This window comes from Crocodylus siamensis, chromosome 10 (assembly GCF_052110815.1).
Source record: "Crocodylus siamensis isolate JL-2025a chromosome 10, ASM5211081v1, whole genome shotgun sequence".
Classification (NCBI taxonomy): Eukaryota; Metazoa; Chordata; order Crocodylia; family Crocodylidae; genus Crocodylus; species Crocodylus siamensis.
The window spans coordinates 38,655,527-38,682,260 of NC_143404.1; positions in this window are offsets into that span (position 1 = coordinate 38,655,527).

Genomic DNA, 26,734 nt, shown 5'->3' on the forward strand with positions numbered 1-26,734 from the left:
AGCCTGGAGTCCAATATACATCTTTTTAAAAAAAATTCTTTTTTCAAAGCCAATCTGTAGTTCTGGCAGCCTGACTCATCATGCCAGAACTGTGGAAGTTCAGCAGCAACAGTCACAAATGACCTGGGCGTTACAGGACAGAAACTTTAAAACCCACCAGAACATTTGTAAGTACAGAAAAGCACCTAAACTAGTGTGATCTCTGCCCCTCCTCTGACAGCAGCTTCCCAAGACCCTTCATCTTCACACCCAAAACATCCTAACCACCTGGGGAAGCCTGTGGACTGGGTTTTTCACAAGGGCTGATGTGAGTTAGTACAAACAGTTAGTGTGCCTTTTGAAAGTCCCAGCTGGCATATCTGAATCTGAGCCACTATCTAATGATTATTAAAGTCCACAGCTGTTGACTTCAGGTAACTGCTGAAACTCGATAAACTTCAGAAAAACTACATTACAGAACACTGCTTTCTATCCCTCCAGCACCTTTCCTGATGGAGAACCTCCAATTAAATTGAGAGCAGATGCTACCCAGGCCCAGTTTGTACCTGGAGGGCAAGGTGTGAGCTGCAGAACAGAGCTCCCTTGCTGGTGCTCATGCTGACATGGCTCCAGTGCCTTGCACGATGCTTCATAACAGCACTTGACCTTGCCCTCCCCATATCAGTGCTGTACTCCCAGGGCCAAGGGGCAGGTTTGTGTGCAGAGGCACATCATCTAATGACACTTACCTAATTGCCAGCAGATGGGCTCTCAGTGAGGTGTGAGAACTGGCTACACGCCATGTTATTTGTCTAATCTGGAGTTTGTGAAGTCCCAGTACATCTTTTTCACCGGACTGAACATTCCTTTGTGCAGGGCTGGTCCAGGCACAATGCCAGCTTTAGCCAAGCCAAGGGCATTCCATATATAGCCGAGATCCTGCCCATCTGCCAGTGCTTAGCTTTCTTTAGAACCACCATTTTTCCCATTCCCATCTACAGAGGGGACTATGAAACTCCCTCTTCCTGCAGCTCTACCATACTGGGTACATCTACACATACAAATACCGCAGGGTGGGCTTGTTTTAGAGTAATTTACTCTAGAGAAAACCCACCCCAGACAGGCATCAACATGTGTGTGAGATGCAGGAACAGATTTGCTGCTCCTGGCAGCACACTGCTCCTGCCCCCTCTGGCCTTGCACCAGGGGGAGCTGGAGGCTCTGGCTACAGCTACTGGCAGCCAGCAGCCCTTTTTTAAAAGGCAGCCCAGTGCACTGCTCCCTGGCCACCTTTCCTAGCCTGAAGCAGCATGCCCACTGTGCCATGGCTGCTCCACCCCCAGGCCCTGGGAGCATTGTCCACTGCCCCAGGGTCTTGCCGACCATGGTGCTCACAGTGCCGAAAAGTTGTTCCCCCAGATCCTGGTGAACACCCCTGATAAACTTAAATCCTTGCATGGTGCAGCCACCTGGCCTGGCTCACTGTGCCTTTCCAGGCCCCCTGTCCCCACGCTGTTGCCACCTGGACCCCGTGCTGCTCTCCCAGGGGACCCAGCAAGCACACTGATGCCCAGCAAGCTCCTGGATGCCACCACTGGGGCCATCCATGCACTCCTGGACCTTCATCTCTGCTGCCTGTGGGCCCACTGGGCCAGCCAGGACTGGTTTCTGTACATCATCCTGACGAGTGGTTCTCAACCTTTTCTGTACCAGGACCCATTTGTAAACATCGATGACCAGTCCTGACCAATTGCCCCTCACTGCTGACCCGCTGCCTCCCACCACCATTGTGTGGGCCAGGGGGTGGTTGTATGGGGGGTGGTGTCAGGGGGGCATGGGAGGCCCCAAACAGCCCCTTGTAGGCTGGAACTCTGCCAACCTGCAAGGGAGAAGCCACATTTTTTTCCTTTAAAAGGAAAATCCATTTTTAAAGTTTGTTGATCCATTTTTAAAGTTTGTTTGCAACCCTTTCATATATTTTCATGACCTACTTTTGGGTCACAACCCACAAGTTAAGAAATACTGCAGCCATTGAGTTGGGCAGCTTCTGCTCCGGGCCACATGGAGCTGGGGTGAGCAGTGGGGCTGGGCCCAGGTTGGGGGGGGCAGGGGGCAGGGGCCAGGGGAGGGGCTCCTGAACAGGGGGGCCTGCTGCTGGCCAGTGGGTGGCTGCCAGGGGCAGGTGGGTGTCATAGGATGGGGTCCCCAGGGATGGCCGTGATGCCCCATAGGCTCCGTGACCATGCCAATCTTGCCCAACAGGAACCCTTTTCCTCTCCTGCCGCGTCTTGATGTAATTATAATAAGTAGGAAGGCTGCCCTGGAGTTTACATTGGACACAGTCCTGATGGACCCCCTGCTGAACCCTGTGGGTTCTTGGACCCCTTTTGGGTCCCACTCAAAAATGGATGCCTCACAGAACACCCTCAGCTTTATGGGTAGCTGCATGGCTCCAAAACTGCCCCTTTACCACACCCCAAGCCTTGCAGATGGCATTCACACCTTGTCTCTCTCTGCACCCCCTGCCGCTGGGCTCTCTGCAGCCCTATCTCTGCACCCCCTGGTGCTGAGGTCTGCTCACCACCTTTGTCAACGTGCCCCCTGGCACCAGGGTCTCCACACTGTAGGTCTCCCCAGTGAGGCCACCTCCTTCCCCAATAGCCTCAGCCTGATCCACCAGTTTATAAACAGAAATCAGAATATGAGCCCCTGGGCTAAAACATAATACAAGCAGTTCAGGGTGTGCTCTGTCCCTTTTAAAGAGTGAAACACCCCCCGCCCCCCCCCCAGCACCAAGTATCATATAGGCCAGGGTACCTGGTGAGCTCCTGGAGCCCCTTACTCCTACCAGAAGTAGAACAGGCAGGGAAGTATCTCTAACTAGCATCCTCTGTAAGAGCTCCTTCCCCCTTGGCTTCTGACAGAGAACTGACTCCTACCGGGCTCAGCCCTGGGGTATATATGTGCCCAGGGCCCTGCCTTCTTCCCGTCAGCTAACCAGGTGCAGGTGCAGGCTAATTCCCTTATCAGCCTGCTGCCATAGTAACCTGCACTTGTGGGGTTTCTGTCTGACTCTTAGGGCCCTCTCCCTAGGTAGTTTCTGCTCTTAAAGGAGCAGGCACCTTAGTGCCCTGCAACAGTGGGGCTGTGGCAAGGAAGGGGCAGGGCAATGGACAACACAAAGGTGACTGCCAGCGCCAGGATGGTAACCAGCACCTGTCAGTCCTCCTCCATCATCTCCACTGGCCTGGCCACCAGGGCAGCCTGCCACTCCTGGGCCTCCAGGTACCTCTCCTCCAGGTCCAGGAGCCTGTCCCAGAACTTCTGGTTCATCCAGTATCCCCCTCACACAGGTTCCTTGCCTCCTTATGGGCAGTGCCCTCTATGAGCCAGGCCCACGAGTCTGCCAGATGCTTCTCGGCCATGGTGAGCAGCTAGTCCAGCAGCTGGGTCCATTCCTGTGTTCTGTACTGCCAGAGCCAGTGCATATGGATGGCCCCAGCCAAGGCTGGTGGTGACCCTGATGGTGCATCTTGTCTGCCAACTGGTGCTTCTCCCCTGCATGTAGCTTCAGGTCTTACAGAACCAGGAGAAAAAGCTTGTTTGTAAGAGTTTGCAACATTTCTGAGATACCATGCTCTGTACCAGGAGGCTGTGCACTGCCTGGTCTCAGATTGAGGATCATGTGTGCACAGGTGCCCACAGACCGTGGTAAGTTGGCTGGGCAGGCTCTGGCTCAGGTGGCCGCTGGCCAAGCCCCCTGTCCCCGCTCTGGATGCTGGCCACAGGCACCCTGCCTCCTCTGCTACCTTCCCAGGCTGGGACAGGCCTGGCTCTTGGCAGCACCTGCTGCTGCTGCTTCAGAGCCACTCTCCCTGCTTCTTCTCTTGCAGGCCAGCCTATCGTCTGTGGTTCCACCAAACCCACAGCACCCAGGCTTGGGGGTGAGGGGCTCCCAGCTGACTGGGATGAGGACCTGTTGAAGCCCCTGTCCTCTACCCAGGGGGCTTCTCCAGAGAGACTCCTTGGGGCCAGCCCCCTCTCCCTCCACTGTGTCAGCACTGCACTGTGAGCATGCCCCTGCTGTGAGTGTCCAGGGTATGCTGTGAAGAGCTGTTTGAGCAGACCAAGGAGTGCCTGGACAACTACGTCCCTCTGCTGCTGATCACCATGGTGGCCTGGTCACAGCTGTGAACCTGGCATGGGACCCTGGGCTTCAACAATGAGGAAGGCAAGGCTGCCCTGCCCCACAATTTCCATCACCACCTGGAGTGCTACCTATGGCTGTGCTACATGTCCCCCACAGCTGAGAAGGATATCACCACTGGCATTGACATGTTCCTTGGCATATGAGAGGCCTGTGCCCGTCTAACTGCAGAGGCAAAGGCTGCTCAGTAAAGTTTTGCATGGTCTCCTGCCTCTTTCCATGCTGTGTGGGGGTGGGGTGAAACTCTGGGGGTCAGGGGGAGCATGAGCAGGCCAGGTGGAGAGGGGACCAGGGGCAGGGGCTGGGGCAGGGAGGGCCCTCCCTCCAGTGTGGGGCTTACCACATGGGTGTGGCAGGCATGCCCAGTGGCTCAAGTCAACTCTGCTCGCAGCAAGGAAGTGTGGCTCCTGGTGGTGTCCCGGGGCACAGGAATGCAGTGTCTGGCTGCCCAGGGAGGAGCTGGAGCTGCTGGGGGGAAGTGGTGCTAGGACCAGCCTGGCTGCTTGTGTTGTATGCACAAAGCATACAGTGTGAATTAAAAACAAGCAGGAATCTTATCAGGGGATAAGGCACAACACTGTATGTACTGGACCATAAAAAATAAAATATAAAAGGAATAAAGAACAGTAAGATTATCTGTTTTACTCATGCCCATGCTCCCACATGCCTAACAGGCCCTAATAAATGTGCATGTTGGAGCGTCCACTCTGTGCAAACTGGCAGAGGACCTTGGCCTCTCCCTACAGTGCAGTACAGATGGGGTCCACAGTTTCTTCCTGGTACCAGCTGCAGCCCCAAGAGTCAACGTGTGGTGTTGGTGAGGATGCCAGTGTGGCTCCCTTGATGGCTTGGTCGGCCTCCATGTGGCAGTCCCAGTGCTGGTGGGCAGGCCTGGGCAGGAGCATGCAGTGGCCAGTGCAGGGTCCCAGCATGGGACAGGCTGGCACACAGCAATGTGGTACCAGATGCCAGTAGCAGGGTCTGGGCAGGTTGCTGCAGGTGGTCTGGAACCAGCTGAAATGGGACCCAGTGACCAGAGGCTGGCTGCAGATGTCGTAGGGTCCTGCTTGGCCTGGCAGGTGCCTGCAGCACCCAGAACAGTGCAACGGCGCAGGCCTGGCAACCACATAAAAATACAGTGCCAGGGACCAATACCAGACTGTGGGCAGGCTACTGCAGCTGTCCTGGGACCTCTTCTGTGCAATGCAGTGGCTGCAGGTGGTCCAGGGTCCTGGTGTCCGCACAGGCTTTTAAGGGCCTAGAGCTGGGGCAAGCATATAGCCACCCCAGCCCTACAACTGGACACATTCCTGGCCCCAGGGCCCGGGGGCTAAGCTGCAGGTGGCCCCTGGTGGTGGGGCTGACTGGGACCAAATTTGCCCCCAGTCAGCGTCTACTTGGGAAGTAACTACTTGGGAGTAAATCCGCTACTTATATTTGCATGTGATTACAGCAAATTATTAGGGCTGTGCAAAGCTTCATATTCGATTCAACAAATATTCAACATGTTAAACCTTGAAAAGTGAAAGTCGAGTCGAATAGCAGCTGGTCGAATAGCTGTCGAATTGAATAACAGAAGTCGAATATTAACAGTGTGAGTCGAATATTAACAGCGCGGGTTGAATATCTGACAAGGGTAGAATATTTGGCTTGCCTATACTGGATTCCCTGTGGGGGTGGAAAAAAAGGAAAGTAAGGGGAGGGAGGGGGAAGGAGTGCTTTCATGACTGACGTGTGGCTGGCCAGTGACCTGTCAGCATTCTCTGAGGTCCCTTCCAATCCCAGTGCTCTGGGGGGGGGCCAGAGAAAATGCATAAAAGGCAGCAGTTTTTCAGCTCTCTGCTTTCTGCCTTGGGGTCAGTTTCTGAGCTGCTGGTGTTCTCCAGCACTTCTGCCTCAGACCACGAGGCTGAAGGCCCTGATCTTCAACAGATTCCAAGCTTGCAACGCTAGCAACAGGGATTTCTGAGAACTTGGTGCTTTTATTTTAAAACTACTTTTCATATTAGTTTACGGTTATATTGGATAGGGTTAGTAGTAGCCTAGGATCTATTCTATATATAGGAATTTAGTTTATATATATATTTTTTTTAATACATCATTCATTCTTTCCACCACACCAACACTTCTCAATATATTATCTACACACACAAATACATTTACACAACATCCAGAAATCTAATCCGCGGTGCACAGCATGCTTAGAGGTTCCAGTTCACATACGAAGGAACACATTATGAAGTGGGGTGGAAAGGCAGGTGGCCAGCCTGCATGAAGGGCAGCAAGGGGGGTTGCAAGCGGGAGAGCTGCAGTTTCTCCCCCCACCAAACTCAGACACAACCTCTTTCCTCCCGCTACAAGGGATGAGGTTGCTACAAGCAGTAAAGTGAGGGGAGCAGCAGTGCCACCAGAGCCACTGCTTGTGCCTGAGACTCTCGCATGTCCAGACACAGCAGCCACAACCTCTCCTACCATAACTGCAACCAGCACAGCAGCGTGCTCCTCCCCTGTGTCACTGTCGATGCTGAGCCTTCCCGCGCCAGAAGAAAAGCTGGCGCTGGATCTGGATCTCAGTGCCCTGGCAAGGGAAGCTCTGGGGAAGGAGGGGGAATCAGTTAAGTTTGTGCTCGACACCCCTCAGGTTTTTTCCTTTCAAGCCACGAGGTCTTTCCCAGAAGGCACTTCAGAAAGTGCCTCTGTACAGGTGAAGGCAAGTGGCTCAGCTGAGTCTGCTCTTTCTCTTGCTGTGCCTCTGACTGCTGAAGAGGGGGAGAGTTCAGCAGCATCCACAGATGCACCTGCACACCAGAGGGAAAGGCCTAGTACTAGCATGGTCTGGGATCATTATGAGCTGGCAGATGATCCTGCGTTTGCTATCTGCGTGCACTGCCGAGCCAAAATCAGCCAGAGCAAGGGAACAAAGCACATGACCACCTTGGGGATGCTGAATCATCTCCGCAGGTACCACCCCTTTGCCACAGGAATGGCCCCCACTCGCTCCACAGCCCGTCCCCCCACAGCAGAGGTAGGGCACCCTGCAACATGAGGGGCAAAAGGGACCAGTTGCAAATGCGAGCAAGGTCACCCAGACCACTGGGGAGATGCTTGCTCTGGATGGCCAGCCCTTCATCTTTGCTGAGCGGCCAGGGTTCAGGCGGCTCCTGGCACTGCTGGCTTCATCCTACCAGGTGCCCGCACAGACCACCTTCAGCAGGACGGTGGTGCCCTCCCTATACGAAGCTTGCAGGGAGCACTTGAGGGAGGAGCTGCACAAGACAGGTTCACAGGTGACTGTACACTTCACCTTGGACATCTGGAGCAGCCGGGGTGGAGATCATGGGTACCTCTCCCTCACAGGGCACTGGTGTGGTCAGTCAGGCTGTAGGTTGGCTCTCCTTCACGCCAAGGTGACGGATGAGTCCCACACAGCAGCAGAGATAAGGGGGGCCATGAACCACATGGTGCAGGGGTGGCTGGGCGTTGGGCAGGCTGAGCTCATCCGCGGCTTCATGGTCACTGACAATGGGGCCAATATGGTCAGGGCAGTCCGTGATGCCAGCTTTGCTTGTATTCGCTGTGTGGCACACAATTTACATCTGATTGTGAGGGATGCCTTGGAGGGGGACAGGGCTGCCGGTGATGGTGCCAGCAACACCAGCAGGCTCATTTCCAGATGCAGGAAGGTGGCAGGCTACTTCCACTGGAGCATCAAGGGGGGCAAGATATTGCAGGACAAACAAGCAGAGCTAAATGTCCCGCAGCACAGAATCATCCAGGATGTGGAGGCTTGGTGGATCTCCACATACCTCATGCTCGAGAGGCTGGTGGAGCAACAGAAGGCCATCCATGAGCTGGCCTTGCTTGTGGAGATTGGGATCAGCAGCCCCCTGACCAAAGCTGAGTGGGATGCCATTTCCCAGATCTTGCTGGTCCTCAAGCCCTTCCTTGAGGCCACTGAGACCCTCAGTGCTGCTGATGCCTTCCTCAGCCAGGTGGTCTGCATAGTAAAGGAGCTCCACAGCCAAACAGAGAGCTTCCTGGGGGCTGATGTTCCTGGCTGGGGCAGGCCGCTGTCACCAGATGTGCAGGCACTGGTGAGACGGCTGAAGGAGGGCCTTAGGAAAAGGCTTGAACCCTTGGGGTCCAACACAGTGCATATGCTGGCCGCCATCTGTGACCCAAGGGTGAAGGGCACCATATGTGGCAGCGAGACACTGAGGGGAGGTACTTATTAAGAAAGTGAAGGAGGTGGAAGGGCGGAGGTGGGGGGAAGTGGGACAGGGGGATCCACTGCCTGAACCCAGCCCCCCATCCACGAGCCAGTCTTCCCCTCCACCACAGGTGCTACCAATATGGGCTAAGGCCATGGCGAACATTAGGGGGTCCAGACCCACCAGACCCCAGGATCAGGCAGACAGCCCTCACACCGTGGTGTCTGCCTATCTTGCTGAGCCTGTGGAGCCCCTGGACTGCGACCCCTTGGCCTACTGGGCAACCTGCAGCCCGATGTGGCTGGCTCTGGCCACAGTTGCCTGGGAATACCTGTCCTGTCCACCGACCAGTGTGCCAAGCGAGAGGGTGTTCAACATGGCTGCAGATGTTGTGACACCTCACTGCATCTGCTTGGATCCTGGTTTGGGGGAGCAGCTGATGTTCCTCAAGGTGAACCTCCCGCTGCCGGGGTTCTCAAGCGCCAGGTGCAGGCGGCGCAAACGCCACCCTCCTCGCTTCATTTGGATCATGAGTTTTGTCTGTCAGCAGCCTAAGGTGCAGTTTCCCCAAACCCCTGCACCCATCACTGTGAAAGTTGGCAGGCTTTGTGGGCTCCTCAGGGGCTAGCAAGCCTGCAGTTTTGAGCTCCCTGTGGCTTTCCACACAGAAGTCACAGGAGGTTTTCTCACAAGAATTTGGGGTGCTGTTTCTCTGAACCCCCTTAACCTATCTTGTTGAAAGTTGGCAGGCTTTGTGGGCTCCTCAGAAGCTACCATTGCTGCAATTTTCATCGTGATCAGACATGAAATACCAAAGTTATAGCCTGCTTTGACCTTCCCCATTATGGCCTATGGGGAAGTCGAAGCAGCTTGAATATTCGGCTGAGCTTCGACCTCGAGTAGAAGCAGACCTGCCTCAACTCACAGCGGGCAGCAAATTGAAGCAGGACCTGGTTTAATATTCGACATGGCTGTTGAATCGAATAGTACCTACTCTGCACAGCCCTACAAATTATGGTGCAGTAAGCATCTGCATGTGTAGATGGTAACGATTACTGTGCAGTAATTTGGTCCACTACACAGTAAAGCTCTCATGAGGCCATGCCCACTTGGAGTGGATTTCTTTTACATATCTTTGTTGGTTCTTCTACTAAAATGATCATTTATTTGTACAGTGGCACATTTCACTTGATGGTCAGCTGAAATGCTTTGGGAGCACTTCACATCTCCATGATGCACAAAAGCCTCCCCCTAAAATGCTGCTTTTTTTGATCTCATGCCACTGCAATCCAGGAACCTCCACGTTGTCAGCCCACCTCTCTTCTATTACATTTACTTTCCAGAGGCCACCTTGGCATGGGGCCAGGTAGCTGCCTCTGTCTTTGGTTCACATTGATGACAATGTTAGCTATCTGTCATCAATCCTCATTCTGGTTCTTTCATCCCTCAGCAGGACTCCCCACATCTCTTTGTCCTTAAGCCTTCTACAACTTGGTCAGTATTGAGGTTTGGAGACCATATGGGAGAGGGTTGAAAGGTTCTGGAGTCTGAAGAAGAGTTGACAGGAGTTGTTTTGTGTCCCTAAAGTCTCATCTTTGATCCACCTCCCCTGGGTACTGACTCCACAAAGACATTGGTGTAGGGTCAGAAGTACACACACAAATTTTTCTGATGAAATCCCTAGCTCCCAATCCCTAGCTGAGGGTGCTTGTTTATGTTCCCCCTCTCCTGTTTCCATGTTACACTTTTCCTGTGTCCATGTGACAAAAATTGCAGAGCCCATGTGCAGAGATCTCCCCAGGCAGAGCCCATGTTGACTCCAGTCTAGTCACTTTAAAATTCAACTTCAACAGCATTGACATGCCATTCTGGCTCAAATATAAACATTTCATCCGTTTTCAAAGTCAGGTTGTTCGTCTGTGTGTTTGGACAAATTTTGAGTAGTTTCTTAATATTTGTCTCACTCTGCTGATGATTTGCAGTAACAAACATACAGCAGCTGCCATCTCTTGCCCAGAACGCTGACTAAAAAGCAGTGCTAGCCCTCTGGTGAAGCCATACTGGACGCTTCGACAACACTCCAATTCTTTTTTGGGAGGTTGCTGGGGGGCACTGTTTTTCCAAAGGGTGCAGCTTTTGCTATCTCATTTTTGACCACTTGATGGCACCCAAACTCTGCCAAGAAAATATGGCTCCAGTTTGTGTACAGCCATGTAATTGCTCTGGGGCTAATGATGGAGCTATGCTGATTTATATCAGCAAAGCATCTGGCCCTAGGATGTCTGGCCCACTCATGTTCTTGGCTCTTCCCCCACAGGAATTACCTTGAAATGAGAGACTTGTGGGATATTCCTCTACTCTGCACCAGATTTATTGCTGTCAATAGCAAGGTATTTGGTATAAGAACTGTCTTTCAGTCTGTTGGTCCAGCACCTGGTATAATGAGTTTCTGCAAGCATGAGCCTGTACATATTATCCTACTGATACAATGCTATCCATTAGTATGTCACAAAGTGGATCCATCAGCATTATTATCTACAGATGGGGAACTGAGGTACCAGGTGGTGAAATGAATTGTTCAAGGCCACACAACAGGTCAGCATCAGAGTTGGGAATAAAACCCAGATTTCAAGAGTCCTAGGTTAGTGCTCCACCCACTTGGCCACAATGCTTGGGATGTAAATAAGTGTTCATAAAGGCCAAGTGTTCAGTAGGAAATTCAGCAGCTATAGCCCCTGTACCCTGCTGCAATAATAATTCATTGTATTTCATCCGTTACTCTGCCTCTCCTGGACCAGGACTACAGCCTTTCATTGCAAATACTCAGAGGGTGTGTCTACATGAGATGCTTTACTGAGCATTAGACTAATCTTATATGCAGTAAAGTGTCACTGTCTATGTGTGTGCATCAGTTACTGAGAGAGAACTCTGGTCAGAGCTATATAAGCCTTGGGTCGAGACAGTGGGAGCTGGTCAGCCCAGGATGAGGCAGAGTGGGGGCTCCTGAATGCCCAGGAGACCAAGACGAAACAGTTTTGCTGGCTGGGGTACAGGACAGAGCAACCCAGAGAGAAGGAGCTGCAGGGTAAGCAGCATGCTGCCTCCTTTATTTTTCCTTTGTTATAGCCCAGAGGCTTAGTGTTTATGTGTAGTTTAAACCGGAGGTTTGGGATGAGGCTTAAAGGGGAAGATTGGAGGCCTCATAAGTGCCCAAAGGCACATAGGTGCCTTGAGCCCTGTCAGGGGAAGGCTCAAGGCTCTAGCAAGTATTGAGCTGTAGTGGAGTTGGGCAAACAGTGCAAAGCACAAAGAGACAGGGGCTAGAGAGCCTGGTGCCAGAGAAGCACAGAGAGACAGGGGCCAGGGGCCCAGTGACGGGAAAGGAGGGAGCTGAGCTAATGCCTCAAATCAACACAGTGGGCCTAGGCTAGAAGGCCTAGCCACTTTAAAGGGGCAATGGCTGAATAGGCTGAGGCCCCAACAGAGGTGACAACAGTCGCATAACACCTGCGAGGCATGGGGCATGGTGTAGTGGAGTTCCTCACCTCCAGGTGTTCTCTGGAGTGAACACCCAATCTGGGAAGCTCTGGTGCAACCTCCCCTTTGAGAACCAAAAGAAATGTCAAGACATGGCAGGAAAGTGAAGGGGAGACTGTTTCCAGAAATGGACTGAAATAAAGGGGATGCTAGGGTGCCCTCCAGGGGTTCATGAGCACCCTGGGGATGGCACCCTGTAACTGGTCCCACTTCCCAGCAGCAGAGAGCTCCTAGCCCCCACTCCTCGATCCCAGAGTCAGGGATGGGAGATTCTCATCTCCTAACCTCGGCTCTGCAACTGGGGAGTCGAGGCTGGAAGGGTTTTATAAGAATCTCCTGGGGGCAGGGAACAATTTCCTGGCCCCCTGCTACTTGGCTGACCAGGGGCACTTTCACTCCCAGTCGGCCACCTACACTTGCTGTACTGTGCAGTAATTATTGTTCATAGTTTCATAGTTTCTAGGGTCAGAAGGGACCCGAGCAGATCATCCAGTCCGACCCCCTGCCATGGCAGGAGAGAGTACTGGGGTCAAATGACCTCAGCAAGGTGTACATCTAGCCTCCTCTTAAAGACCCCCAGGGTAGGAGTCAGCACCACTTCTCTTGGAAGTTGGTTCCAGATCCTAGCTGCCCTGACCATGAAGTAGCGCCTCTTGATGTCTAGCCTGAATCTCCCCTCTGTCAGTTTGTGACCGTTATTCCTGGTCACTCCTGGTACTGCTCGGGGGAACAGGGACTTCCCCAGTGCCTGCTGGTTCCCCCTGATTAGTTTGTAACAGGCCACTAGATCCCCCCTCAGCCTTCTCTTGTGGAGGCTGAACAGGTTCAGGTCCGGTAGCTTCTCCTCGTAGGGTCTGCCCTGCTGCCCCCTGATCATGCGAGTGGCCCTCCTCTGGACCCTCTCCATGTTGTCCACATCCCTCCTGAAGTGCGGCACCCAGAACTGGATGCAGTACTCCAGCTGGGGCCTGACCAGTGCCGCATTGAGGGGGAGGATCACCTCCTTGGACCTGCTCGAGATGCATCTGTGGATGCATGACAAGGTATGGCTGGCCTTCTTGACCATATCCCCACACTGCCAGCCCATGTTCATCTTGGCATCAATGATGGCTCCAAGATCCTTTTCTGCCTCCGTGCTGACAAGAGGGGAGTTCCCCAGCCTGTAGGTATGGTGCTGGTTGTCCCTCCCCAGGTGCACCACCTTGTACTTGTTGGTGTTGAATCCCATCCTATTCTCGTCCGCCCACCCCTGTAACCTGTCTAGATCTGATTGCAGCCTATTCCTCCCTTCTAGCATGCCCACATCCCCCCATATCTTAGTGTCATCAGCAAATTTGAACAGAGTGCTATTTACCCCCTCATCCGAGTCACTGATGAAGATGTTGAACAGTGCAGGCCTGAGGACCGAGTCCTGGGGGACCCCACTGCCCACATCCCTCCAAGTCGAAAATGACCCATCCACCACCACTCTCTGGGTGTGGCCCTCCAGCCGGTTGGCGACCCATTTGACTGTGTGGGTGTCGACACCACAGTCCCCCAGTTTCTTAATGAGAACAGGGTGAGAGACAGTGTCGAAGGCCTTCCGAAAGTCTAGAAAGATTATGTCCAATGCTACCCCTGCATCTAAGGATTTGGTGATCTGGTCATAGAAGGTCACCAGGTTGGTCTGACAGGACCTGCCACTAATGAACCCATGTTGGTTGCTCCTAAGCATGATCTCCCCTGCTGGCCCCTCGTAGATATGCGCCAGAATAATTTTCGCAAAAAGCTTACCCGAATTGAGGTAAGACTAACAGGCCTATAGTTTCCCGGGTCCTCCTTCCTCCCCTTTTTGAAGACAGGAACCACATTGGCTCTCTTCCAGTCCTCTGGCATCACACCAGAGCACCACGAGTGCTCGTAGAGCCGTGCCAGGGGTCCCGTAATGACCTCAGCCAATTCCCTCAGTACTCTAGGGTGGAGATCATCTGGACCAGCTGACCTGAATACATCCAGTCCCTCCAGAAGTTCCTTAACTAGTTCCTCACTAACCCTGGGCCTAGGTGTGCCTCCCCTGGGGCTTGAGGGGGACCCAGAGGGGAGGTGACTGTTCTGGTCCCTGCTCAGGAAAATGGAGGCAAAGAAATCGTTAAATATGTTGGCTTTGTCATCTGGTGTGACGGCCAAATTTCCTAGCTTGTCCTGCAGGGGCCCCACATTACCCGGAATCTTCTTTTTGCTCCCATTGTATTTAAAAAAGGACTTCTTGTTGTCCTTGATTGGGGTAGCTAGTCCCAGTTCCATCTCTACCTTGGCCTTCCTGACTGCCCCCCTGCATCCCCGAGCAACCACAGTATAGCCCTCCCTGGTGATAGCCACCCCTTCCATTGGATGTACGCCTCCCTTTTAGCTAGGAGACATTCCTGGATACTTTTGGTGAGCCATGGGGGCTTTTGCGCCCTCCTGCCCCCTTTGATCCGTGTTGGGATTACCTCCCTTTGGGCTTGGAGGATCGTCTCCCTAAGGAGCGACCACTCTTCTTGGACACCTGGCTCCCTTCCCCTCTGGGACCTCAGTGCTTCCCCGTCTATTCTCCTTACTCCCAAGTAAATTTGCTTGGTGTATTTACAGGTACCTAAATTATGATTAGAGCAAATTACTGCACAATAAGTGTCTCCATGTGTAGATGGTGATGCTTACTGTGCAGTAATTTGCTCTAATCTCAAGTAATTTACTCTGATCTTATAAGAATTGCCTAGCCCCTACTCCACAATAGCCTGGGCTTTGGTGGTAGAGCCTGCCATGGCAGCAGGCAGCCAGGTGCTAGCCCCAGGCTCCCTGCCAGTCCCTGGGCTAGCATCCCAGGGATGCCTGGAGCTCCATCTGGATGCTGCAGGGGGCCAATGCAGGGCTAGTGGGAGCAGGAGCAGACTGCTGCCATGAACAGCAAATCTTCTCTCCCTTCCCTGCATGTGTAGACCTCTGCTCGGGGTGGATTTACTTCATAAAGTAAATTATTCAAGAGTTAACCCACCCCAGAGCATTTGCATATATAGACATGCCCTTTGTATGCTAGGTAAATTGTCTACCAGTTATGTCTCATCTTCCCAGATCCTGAGTCTCATCTGCTTCCCTATTCCCTGGGGGCATCTACACATGCATTAATACATTTTTCCTTCTGCACATTAAATTTAGTACCTCCAATACGTGGTACTAAATAAATGCATATTAGGCTGTGCTAATGCACAGTAGTGCAAGTGCACACTTTTTAGGTGACGCTTAATGCACAGTAGCCTATTCTACTTCGCATTCGCATATGAACACAGCTTTTTACACAACGCTTTAATGTGCAATAAAATAGGCTACTTTGCATTAAAGTGAACATGTAGATGTGCCCCTTAGGTAGCCCAGCAAGAATGTAACAGGGCTAGTATTCAGCACCCCTGCTCCTTTGTGCTCTCTAGGTCACAAAATATTTTAGTTATGCCTTTGCAGTAGGGCTGTGCGAAATTTTACCGGCTGTTTCGATTCAACACTATTTGAACTCATTTCAAGCTTGAAACAGTGAAATTGAATTGACACAAAGGGCTTCGAAACAGCCTTGAAACAAAACAAGGCTAGTTGAAATGTTTTGAGTTTGAAGTTGAAATGTTTCCTGTCAGACCAACCTGGTGGCCTTCTATGACCAGGTCACCAAATCCTTAGATGCAGGGGTAGCAGTGGACATAGTCTTTCTGGACTTTCGGAAGGCCTTCAACACTGTCTCCCACCCCGTTCTCATTAAGAAACGGGGACTGTGGTGTTGACGCCTACACAGTCAAATGGGTCACCAACTGGCTGAAGCGTGGTAGTGGATGGGTCATTTTCACCCTGGAGGGATGTGGGCAGTGGGGTCCCCCAGGGCTCGGTCCTCAGGCCCGCACTGTTCAACATCTTCATCAATGACTTGGACGAGGGGGTAAAAAGCACCCTGTTCAAATTTGCTGATGACACTAAGATGTGGGGAGAAGTGGGCATGCTAGAAGGAAGCAATAGGCTACAATCATACCTAGACAGGTTATAGGGGTGGGCAGATGAGAATAGGATGGGATTCAACACTGACAAGTGCAAAGTGATGCACCTGGGGAGGAAGAAACAGCAGCATACCTACAGGCTAGGGAACTCCCTTCTCATCAGAGCAGAGGCAGAAAAAGATCTTGGAGTCATCACTGATGTCAAGATGAATATGGGCTGGCAGCATGGGGATGCAGTCAGGAAGGCCAACCACACCTTATCATGCATCCATAGATGCATCTCAAGCAGGTCCAAGGAGGTGACTGCATCCAGTTCTGGGCGCCGCACTTCAAGAGGGATGTGGACAACATGGAGAGGGTCCAGAGGAGGCCACTCACATGATCAGGGGGCAGCAGGGCAGACCCTATGAGGAGAGGCTACAGGACCTGAACCTGTTCAGCCTCCACAAGAGAAGGCTGAGGGGGGATCTAGTGGCCTGTTACAAACTAGTCAGAGGGGACCAGCAGGCATTGGGGGAGTCCCTGTTTCCCCGAGCACTGCCAGGAGTGACCAGAAATAATGGTCATAAGCTGGCAGAGGGTAGATTCAGACTAGACATTAGGAGGCGCTACTTCACCGTCAGGGCAGCTAGGATCTGGAACCAACTTCCAAGCGAAGAGGCGCTGGCTCCTACCCTAGGAGGCTAGATGTACACCTTGCTGGGGTCGTTTGACCCCATTACTCTTTCCTGCCATGGCAGGGGGTTGGACTGGATGATCTGCTCAGGTCCCTTCTGACCCTACTAACTATGAAACTATGAAACTACGAGTTTCGAAGTAGCCAGCGCAGCTCTGGCTTTCCCTGTCTCCCGCTGCCAGGCTGAGAGAAGCCAATCACAGGACAGGGGAAGGGAATTGAGCCTGAGTTCCCCTCCCAAGTGCTGCAATCGGGCTGGTGAAAGGAGCTGAGCCTGATCACTCAGTTTCCCTCCCCAGCCCTACGATCAGGCCCAGCCCGATCTAGCGTGGGGGATGGGAGCTCAGCTCAGCTGGGCTGACTTCTCATCCCCAGCCTGATCTAGCGCTGGGGAGGTGAACTGAGCGATTGGGTTCAATTCCTTTCCACAGTCCCAGGTGGCAGCGCCAGCTTCCCTCCTTCATCTGGCAGGGGCCTGCAACCCTGATCTGCCTGCCAGATGAGAGAGGTTGTTTCAAGCTTCCCCATTATAGCGTCTAAACAGGCTCATTGTTTTGACTAAGCAAAACAGAACAGCTACTTTGAATCAAAATGAAATTTGAAATGAAACACTGTTCCGTGGAACCCTCAAAACTCAAGTCAAAACAGAATGGTGCCATTTTACACAGCCTTACTCTGCAGCCCAGTTGGACAGCCTTTATGTCTGGCTTCTACTGCTTTTTGGTTGCAAACTGAACTCTACCTTTGGTTCCCATCCTGCCTGGATCCGTAGAGCAGTGCAGAGAGCATGGGCTGTCATCCAGTTAATGATGCTGTGGGGCAAAGTGCAGAGGGGAGGCAGTCGCAGGCAGTACCTGACCTGACGGGGAGATAGGAACCATCACACTGGGCATCTGGTGCAGTAAAACAGTAAATTCAGTGATGTCTTGGAAAAGGTCAAAAATAAGATTCAGAAACTTAAATAAGTTCTGGAACCTAGGGATACAGAACTATGATTAGGACTCATTTTTTGTGTTACTAGGGAAAGCACAGACCCAGGGAAAAAGAAAGACTCAGCCAGTCACGAAGGGAGTTGAGTTTGCAGATGAGTATGACTTACACCCAGGTCACCTGTATAACAGTGCACAGGCACTCTCCAGAAGGAGCCAGTGAAGCAGTACTAAAGATAAGGAGTGTAAACCAGGCACTGATGATTTTATCATGAGATTCATGATTTTTGGTGTCTGCCTTAAAGTTCTAGCTTTAGGAGTCATGTAATTTCAGCTTTCATCAAGAAAAATAGAGCTAACATTCATGGTTTCAGAGAACGGTCTGAGTGGGACTGAATGTGACCTCCAAGCTTAGAAACCAGAAGGCAAAGGAACAGAGTCAATCTATTTTTAAAAAATCTCATATTTCTTCAGCTGAGTTTTGGCCTTAGTCCTGATTTCTGAGTTGGCAACCCTGAGGGAGAGTATTTGGAGCAGGAAACTGGAATATTAGCCACTGTTTTTTCCACACATATGAAGATGGCAGCAGTGAGAGAACACTGACACCACTGCCCACCTTGGGGACCGAGACCATCAGTAACTCCATCACCTACCCAGAGGTTCATGCACATGAGATCCAGAATCCATGTGTGTATGTGTTCAGAGGGTCCTTTCACTGCCATTATCCCATCATGGCTCTGCAGGATAGTGTCAGAGGCTCCTAACTCAGAGACCTCTACTTAGGGATTGTCAGGCCAAAATGTGGGGAGGGCTAGGCTCCTAGTTTGACTCTCCTTTCTAAGGCTGGACACATGGTAGTGATGCATGGAATAGAGTGTTGGCATTGGGAGTGTGACTCCTGTGCAGGCAGAAGGATCCAGCCCTGGGGTAGCTGTCTTCCAGTTTAACATCATGACAAGGCCATCATTACAGACTAGGCAGATGGGAGTTCAGCTAGGCTTAAAGTACAGGCCACTGGAAGGTGGCAGGTGTAGTTCATGGCCCAGGCCAATATCCAGACATGCCCATGCTGAAATTCAGGGGGCTAGGCACAGATTTGACTGGTAGGCCAGTCCTTCCCCACACCTGGCTTCATGCTGGAGCTGACTGGATCATGTCTGAGGACTGGAAGCAAAGATTTACCCAGCTCAATTAATGAACAGGGAAAGAAGGTGCCCTGAATCTGCTCCTCTCCATTTTCCTAATCAGGTTTCCACTGAACTACTGGACTTGTCCAATAGTTTATCAGTAAGAAACTATGTCCAGAATGACTTAGCCTTGAGAGACATGGGTAAGTGCCTTGGTTCAGTAGTTTCCATTAAAGTATTTGCTGACTCTGGGGCAAGCACAGAAGCTAACTACATATTTGTCATTGTAACGGGGAATCCAATCCTGATCAAAGGTGGGCAGAGCTTGAGCGGTATATTAACACGTTGGATAGCACTACAGAAGAAAGAGACTTGGGGGTCATCATTGACCACAAGATGAACATGAGCCTCCAATGCGATGCTGCGGCTAGTAAAGCAACCAAAACGCTGGCTTGCATCCATAGATGCTTCTCGAGCAAATCCCGGGACGTCATTCTCTCCTTGTACTTGGCCTTGGTGAGGCCGCAGCTGGAGTACTGCGTCCAGTTTTGGGTTCCACAATTCAAAAAGGATGTGGAGAAGCTTGAGAGCATCCAGAGGAGAGCCACACGCATGATCAGAGGTCAGGAAAACAGATCTTATGATGACAGGCTGAGAGCCATGGGACTCTTTAGCCTGGAAAAGCGTAGGCTCAGGGGTGATCTGATGGCCACCTATAAGTTTATCAGGGGTGACCACCAGGATCTGGGAGAACGTTTGTTCACCAGAGCGCCCCAAGGGATGACAAGGTCGAATGGTCACAAACTCCTGCAAGACCGTTTCAGGCTGGACATAAGGAAGAATTTCTTTACTGTCCGAGCCCCCAAGGTCTGGAACAGTTTGCCAGCGGAGGTGGTTCAAGCACCTCCATTGAACACCTTCAAGAGTAAATTTGATGCTTATCTTGCTGGGATCCTATGACCCCAGCTGACTTCCTGCCCTTTGGGCAGGGGGCTGGACTCGATGATCTCCCGAGGTCCCTTCCAGCCCTAATGTCTATGAAATCTATGAAACACAAGCTCAGCCAAGCTAGGCAGTCTCACACTGCAAGCCAGGGGATGAGCAGCTTCTGGCCAGGAAAAATGCAGGGGGATGCTGGGCTTACTTCAGGGCTGCTCTAAAGACTGCCAGCAGAATATTTGTCCCTTATGAAGGAATGCAACCCAGGTAAGGGGAGGCCTTGCTGCAACACAGTGAGCTATTGTGGTCATTGCTATTGTGGTCACTGATGCTGGGTCCAGGGACCCAGAGTGAGAGGGAAGGGGCAGAGATCCCAAGAGCCTGGAGTGACAGAGCTAGTGCCTAGAAGCCAGGTCCTGTACAGTGGCTCAGGCTAGAAGACATAACTAGAGCAAAGGGGTGGAGACTGAGCAGGCTGAGGTCCAGACAAAGGGACAGGCAACATCTGTGAGGTGCGGGCTTTGTGTAAGGAGTGGTTTGGAGCCATGTAATAAGCCCCTCAGGCAATGGGTGCCTCGAGGCACACACAGGCCAGGAGGGCCCAACTATGGACAGTCTGGGTTTGGGTTACTGGGGCCCAGGAGGGGATCTATTGGCGAAGAAAAAACAAGGACTGGTTCTAGGACAAAAAAACCACTTCCCTTTCATAATTTAACAATTACATCAAGAAGTGGCAGGCGGGAGTGGAGGGGGGGGGGTACCTAGAATCAGGATGAGGCAGTGAACATTAGGCCACCAGGTGGCAGCATGTTCACTCCTGGGTCTTGGTCCTGCTACAGCTCCCTGCCTTACTGTCCCAGTGACTGGGACTGTGAGCAGTGGGTGTCTGCCACAGCATCAGCTTGCAGACTGGCCAGGAAAGTCCAATGGAAATAAGCCCCTTTGGACTATGAGGCTTGAGAAGGTTGTTTTTCCTGTAGCTCAGAATGGGGGAGCTCTGGCTAAGGCCATCCCATCTCCCACTGCCGATCCATGATGTAGCCTGTCTGGTATTCTGTGTCCAGCTTTCCAGCTACCGGCTATGGAAATTTACAAGAATGTTGGCCACCAAAGCAGGCACTGGTCCATGCTACATTATGGCTCACCAGCTCATCTATCTGCTTGCCTCTTTGCCCCCAACTACAGTGGAGGGCAACCTTGCTGACCACTCAGAAACCTTATCCAAAAATACTCCATTTTATCAGTAACTATCCCAAGGGACTGAGGAGAGAACTCAATACTCTGCAGCATTTATACTGGCATTATTTCCAGTTCCTTTCTCAGGACTCTCCTCTGTCTCTGTTTCTGCACACCTTGCCTTCACAGCAATCATATCTCTTGTACCACCTACATCTATTAGACACAAACAAATGAGGCTCTGACTTCCAACTGTCACCTACACTGTCTGGACAAGTCCTAGGAAGCTGACACTTGCCTGCCTATACTACCGCAATTACAGGAGGAGAGGAAACATATGGAGCATGCGAAATGAAAAATGTATTGGATTGAGTGAACATACAATTAAAGATTTTCTCTAAGCAATTAGCACTGAGACAACTAATAATTATCCTGTGCAGCACTTTTGAAACATGCTATACACATCTATGTAGAATGACTATTACCATAATATTAAGATAGCAGCGATAATGGAAACATGCTCCTACAAAAACATCTCAGCGTTGATTTGCCATAACCAAATGTGTGACTCTTCTGATCCTACTGAAAGGTGCAAAAACCATCAAGTAGCAGAGTAACTGGACATTCCCTGGAATAGCACATGTGGAGGCTACATTTGCGCCTGGCTTGGAACTTATGGCAGACTGAGTCCACTGGGGGTGCTTGCTACTGTCCCTTCCCAGCCTCTGCAAGGAATCAGTAGGGTGCCTGGCTCCTTGGTCCTTTCATTCTTCCCACTGATTCAGAGCAAGAGTGTTGCAGTTCTGGACTAGCTGCCCCTTTGGTTTCGCTCAAGTCCTCTGAATGCAGCTTCTCCAGGTGAGTCATCTCATCTCTGGAGCAGAGTCCCACAATCCTCTGACCCAAAAGATTGGGTCACAAGACTGCAGCTCTCTCTTTACTGACCGGGTGTCCTCAGCAGGCCCAACACCATTTGATACCTGGAAGGGATTTCCTTCAGATTGGCTTCTTCAAGCAAGTAGTAACGTATTTCCTGTGAGGAGAGCATTTGTCCTTCTGTATTAATATAGATAATTAGACTGCACTGAACGAAAATCCATCCCCTAGGGAAGTCCCCAGCGTGGGGGTGCTGAATGGGCCACCACATATCAGAGACACAGTACCCACATTGGGAGCTCACATTTACTCACAAATGCTGCTGGGAGGCTGACAGTGTAGTTCTGCAGTGCTCTGTGAATACATCTCACTGTTCCCATCCTGGCAGAGATGTGTGAGCATCAGTCACATGGCACAAGATACTTGCTGAATATCAAGTGGTTTGTAGGCCTTCATGGCCTCATGGAGCCTGTGTAGGCCAGGAGAAGAAAGACATGAGTCTTGGTCATGGGGCTTGCTGCCTCTCAGTGGAATAATTAGGGAGGGGCAAACAGGCAAGCCACCCTGGGCATCAGCTTGGGGGCCACAGAAAAAAAAATGGCTGCCACTGCAGCTGTATGATCACACTTCCTTTTGGGGCACTCTGACCCGTGGTATACAGAGCTCAGACAGCGGTCTTCTGACAAAGTAGAGGGTATTCAGAAGTAGTAAAAAAGTGTTAGAGTAAAACAATTTTAAACAGTTAACATTAGGGATGTCAAACTCTCCTGGTTTAACAGGCTGGGATAGGTAAGTGGTGTGATGCTGATTTGTGGATTGGACTGGCCCCATGTGCCAGATCCAGCAAGCAGGGCCCGTCCAGCAGAACACCTCATGCAGTCTAACTGCTGGACGGGCCCTGCATGCTGTGTGTATGCCTGCTCAACTCCATGCACCACCTACATCCGGTCTGGGTCACACGGTGTATGTACATGGTGCACAATGCTGTAGGGCTGGTCTAGACTGGGTGCCGTGTGCAGCACATGCCTCAGACCAATGCTAAGTTCTGTTTGGAGTCTGTGCCAAACTAGCTTCATATGCTGGCCAAAGCACCACATGGCACATGGTGCATGGGTCCAGTTGGGGGCACATACTGCATGTGGTGCCTGTGCCAGGCCAACCCTGTGTACTAGATCCAGCATGCATGGCTGGTCTATGGCCCTAATCTGGACCAGCCCCAGATCCAGCATGCAGGCCCAGTTTGGTGTGGGCACTGCATGCAGTACATTCCCTAGACTCATGGGCAACTGGCGCTTCCTTCGTCAGGTGGGGCACTTGCTCCCCAAGCAGCCAGTCAGCAACCAGGGGAATGCCGATTGGGCCGATGGGGGGGTCGGGGGGGCGGCACAGGGGGTGCCGCCCCGCAGCCTACCGTGCCGACACAGAAGTGCCAGGGGTGCACCTGGAAGTGCCAGTAGTGCTTCTTTTGGTGCCCCAGCTCTCTGGCTGGTGCTCTCAGAGTGTAAGTCATACCCGTCTGCCCACCCCTGCCCATTGCCTAAGCGGGGAATGCTGGCTGTCAGGGGGTGCACCTGTGCACGCCTTATGCATTGCCACTGGCCTGAACTGGTTCTGTGTGCCTTGTACAGCACACATCCCAGACTGGCCCCATGTTCTGGATGCAGTACACATGCCAGCTCCAGCCCTGCACCTCATGTATCATGTGCCAGACAAGCTCCATGCACTGCATGTAGCACATGGGGCTGGGGCCAGCACATGCTGCATGAGGTGCATGGGGGCAGCTTAAGTCCCACAAGCAGCACTACAGGCCAGATGATAGGGCCCTGTGGACCAGATCTGGCCCATGAGGTGTATCTTTGACTTTCCTGAACTACATGCATGTATCCTCTTCAAGGACTGCCACCTTGATGGGGTGGAGAGGCTTGTGATGACCCTAAGAGCAATACCATCGGGAATCTTGTTTTGTGTGAGGAGGCCATTGTGCAACAGCAACTGCAGGGATCTTGGCAGAAAAGAAATCTGTGTCCAGTGGCAAGGAGATCCAAGTCGACTGGGGTTCCTCTTCCACTGCAGCCTTCATCCACCTTTGCAGCCATTGAGAAGTATGCCTTCTCCATCCACCTGCTCCAACATTGGGGTCCTTATGTTGCGTTGGACTGATCTTCATCTGATACCTCACCTTTGAACTTACCACCATGGGCCACCCTAATAGGAGTACAAGTCACGTACAGGCTTCCCCCACTGGATCCAACATCTACCACAATAACAAATCACCAATACCCATAACCTCACAACCCGACTAGATGACCTGAACAGTGACTTTAGCCATCAATGGACTCATCTAGAACCCCTTTCTTGACCTGTGGGAGTGATCATCCTCAACCATGAGGGATTGCTGCTGCCATAACCATGCATGTCTGTATTTCCTAAAGCCCAACCATGCGTGATAGTAGCAGTGGAAGGAGAGATCAAGGAGAAGGGAAAAACCCCGGGAACGATCCATCCCTGTCACTTACCTTAGACAGAATAGAGAATACTGGCAGGGAATGGAACTTCACGCAGTGGTTTAGAAGCCATTGCTTCCTCTGGATAGGAGGTGGCTGGGCCCAAGGAAGTACTTCTGCTCTGGAGAGGGGCTGCTGGGGGGAGCCTGCAGCATCTCCCACCAGCTTCAATGTACAGCCAACATCAGCTGAGGGATGTAGACTCCATGTGCAGATGATCAGAAGATTGCCAGTCAAGACAACGACTGAGGAACAGGACACCGAGGTGGCTGACTTGACTCCGAGGGGTAGGCACCTTTGATCAAGAGTCACGTTAGGAGTGGCAGGGGCAAGCTAGGAACAGGATGGGGTGGGGGCTGCCCAGAGTGGGAAGCAGCCCAGAGGGCTGTTTGCCACACTAAAGACTGATAATTAATTCATAAGGGAAGCATCCTGGAGAGGCTTTTCATACATTATAAAGACTGAGAATTGATGCATGAGGGGAACCTTATGGAGCATTCTTATTTTTCTTCTTTTGCTGGAATTTGGACTCTTGGTTTGTACATTTTGTTATCCACGGGACTGGTGAGATTCGGATTTGGTTTCCAGTTCCGGCACACTGTCTGCCAGCAGAGGCAGGGGTTTTGCTGTTTCCCCTCCTCTTTCTAAAATCAAGATCAGAAGACTAGGCAACACTGAGGAAGTGGTAGGGGTGGAGTGCAGGGGAGGTGGAGCCCCATGAAGAGACTCCTTCAATGGGTCAAAGGTGTCACCTGGCAGAACTAGCTCCCCAACAGTTGTAACACCAAAGTCTTGACAGGAGAGAGAGAAACATTTGAGAGCACCTGAGTGAAAGCATAGCTCCTCCACCCTGTCATCACTTGGAAAAAAGACATCAGGCTGAGGGGGCCCAGGTCCAACTGCACCTACTCACGACAGTAGCCCAGGCAGACCTAGCTTCTCCAGACACACATATGAGATCCTGTGTCCCTGTCTGCATGCCTGAACAATTTCTGCCTCTCTTTCTTTAAACCATGTGTCACTGGGCCTTTTCTCATGCTGTCAAAATTTCTGTTCTTTCCCTTTCTGCTTGTTTCTCTTAACAGCCTCTGTTAAATTATCCCATTCAGTAAGAACTCTGTAACCAAGCAAGTTGCATGCAGCATCCTTATGTATTACAGAACAGGTCCACATCCACCACAGTGGGTTAACTGTGCACCAAGCCCCTTTGCTATCTGACTGCTAAGTCCAGGGATTTTAAGTGTCCGATGTTGTTTTCTGTTGTGCCCTGAGGGAACTACCAGTCTTCAGGTTGCCTTAGTTTCCTGGAAGACAGGCTTTGCCAGCTATAGTTTTGCCCCCTTTGTTGAGAAAAGACTGTTGCTATCAAGAGAGCAGAACATGGTGCTCCCTGGGCTGTCATGTGTATGGGTATTGTGCTTCTTTAATTAGGATGTTTTAGGACAAGTAAAGCTAAAGTGGCACAGCCACTTTTGTGGATGCTACTGCTTCTCCTGGGGTAGCTTCCTCTTATAAATTTGAGGGAATATGTCATACATTACACTAGGCTAGCTGTGTCTATAGTAGGTCTGAACTTTATGCAAATGTTATTACCACTCCAGGCCTCAGTTCCACATCTACAAAAATGAGGAGTACAAGCCTGCCAATCCTACCCTGGGCCTGCTAGGTTATGTCAGTGACAAACTCCCTGGGACAGGGACTGTTTGCAGCCTCAAAACATTCCTGTAATGTATGTCAAGACAGTGACAATGACTTGTTGTGGCAGAGAGCTCTCTAGCTGGGCCCTCTCCCTAGTTCTGTCCATCTCCAACATTGGTGGACTTTGAGCTAGTTCTTGCCATTTCAAGCAAGTTGCATGCAGCATCCTTATGTATTACAGAACAGGTCCACATCCACCACAGTGGGTTAACTGTGCACCAAGCCCCTTTGCTATCTGACTGCTAAGTCCAGGGATTTTAAGTGTCCGATGTTGTTTTCTGTTGTGCCCTGAGGGAACTACCAGTCTTCAGGATAGAGTATCAGTTACTGGGCTTGGGAAACGCTACTAGATGGCACTGTTGGACCAAGAGATTTTTTTAGGGCCTTCTGCACTTGCTGTATTTCCTTCAGAACTCAGCTTTCTGCTGGGAGTAAGATACTCCAGTGTCCTGGAAAGCAGCTAAAGGGATAGGACGGAGAGTAATTCAGACTGCAGAGGGCCTGAGGATGCTGGGAGTTCCTGCCTATTTGTGATGCTCCCAGCAGAGGCATAACTGGGTGCTTAGATGCCCTGGGTGGCAGCCATGTGTGTTAGTGCCTCTGCTGCTGGCATTGTGGTGGCTGCAGTGATGACCACGTAGCTCCTGCTCTTCTTCCCTTTCCACTTCTCTCCCTCCCTCTCTCCCTCCACCCCCACACTTGGTTTATGATCCAAAGCTGGTGCCCCATTCACCCGCCTTGGCATTATGTGACTGCTCCCATGGCCTGTACTGGGGAGAGTTAGTAGTTCAGTTAGGCCAAGCATGGCCTCTGTAGTCCCCACTGCACTGTGTAGGGAATATCTTTGAAACAATGGTACACATGGGACAGTTCCATGTTCCAG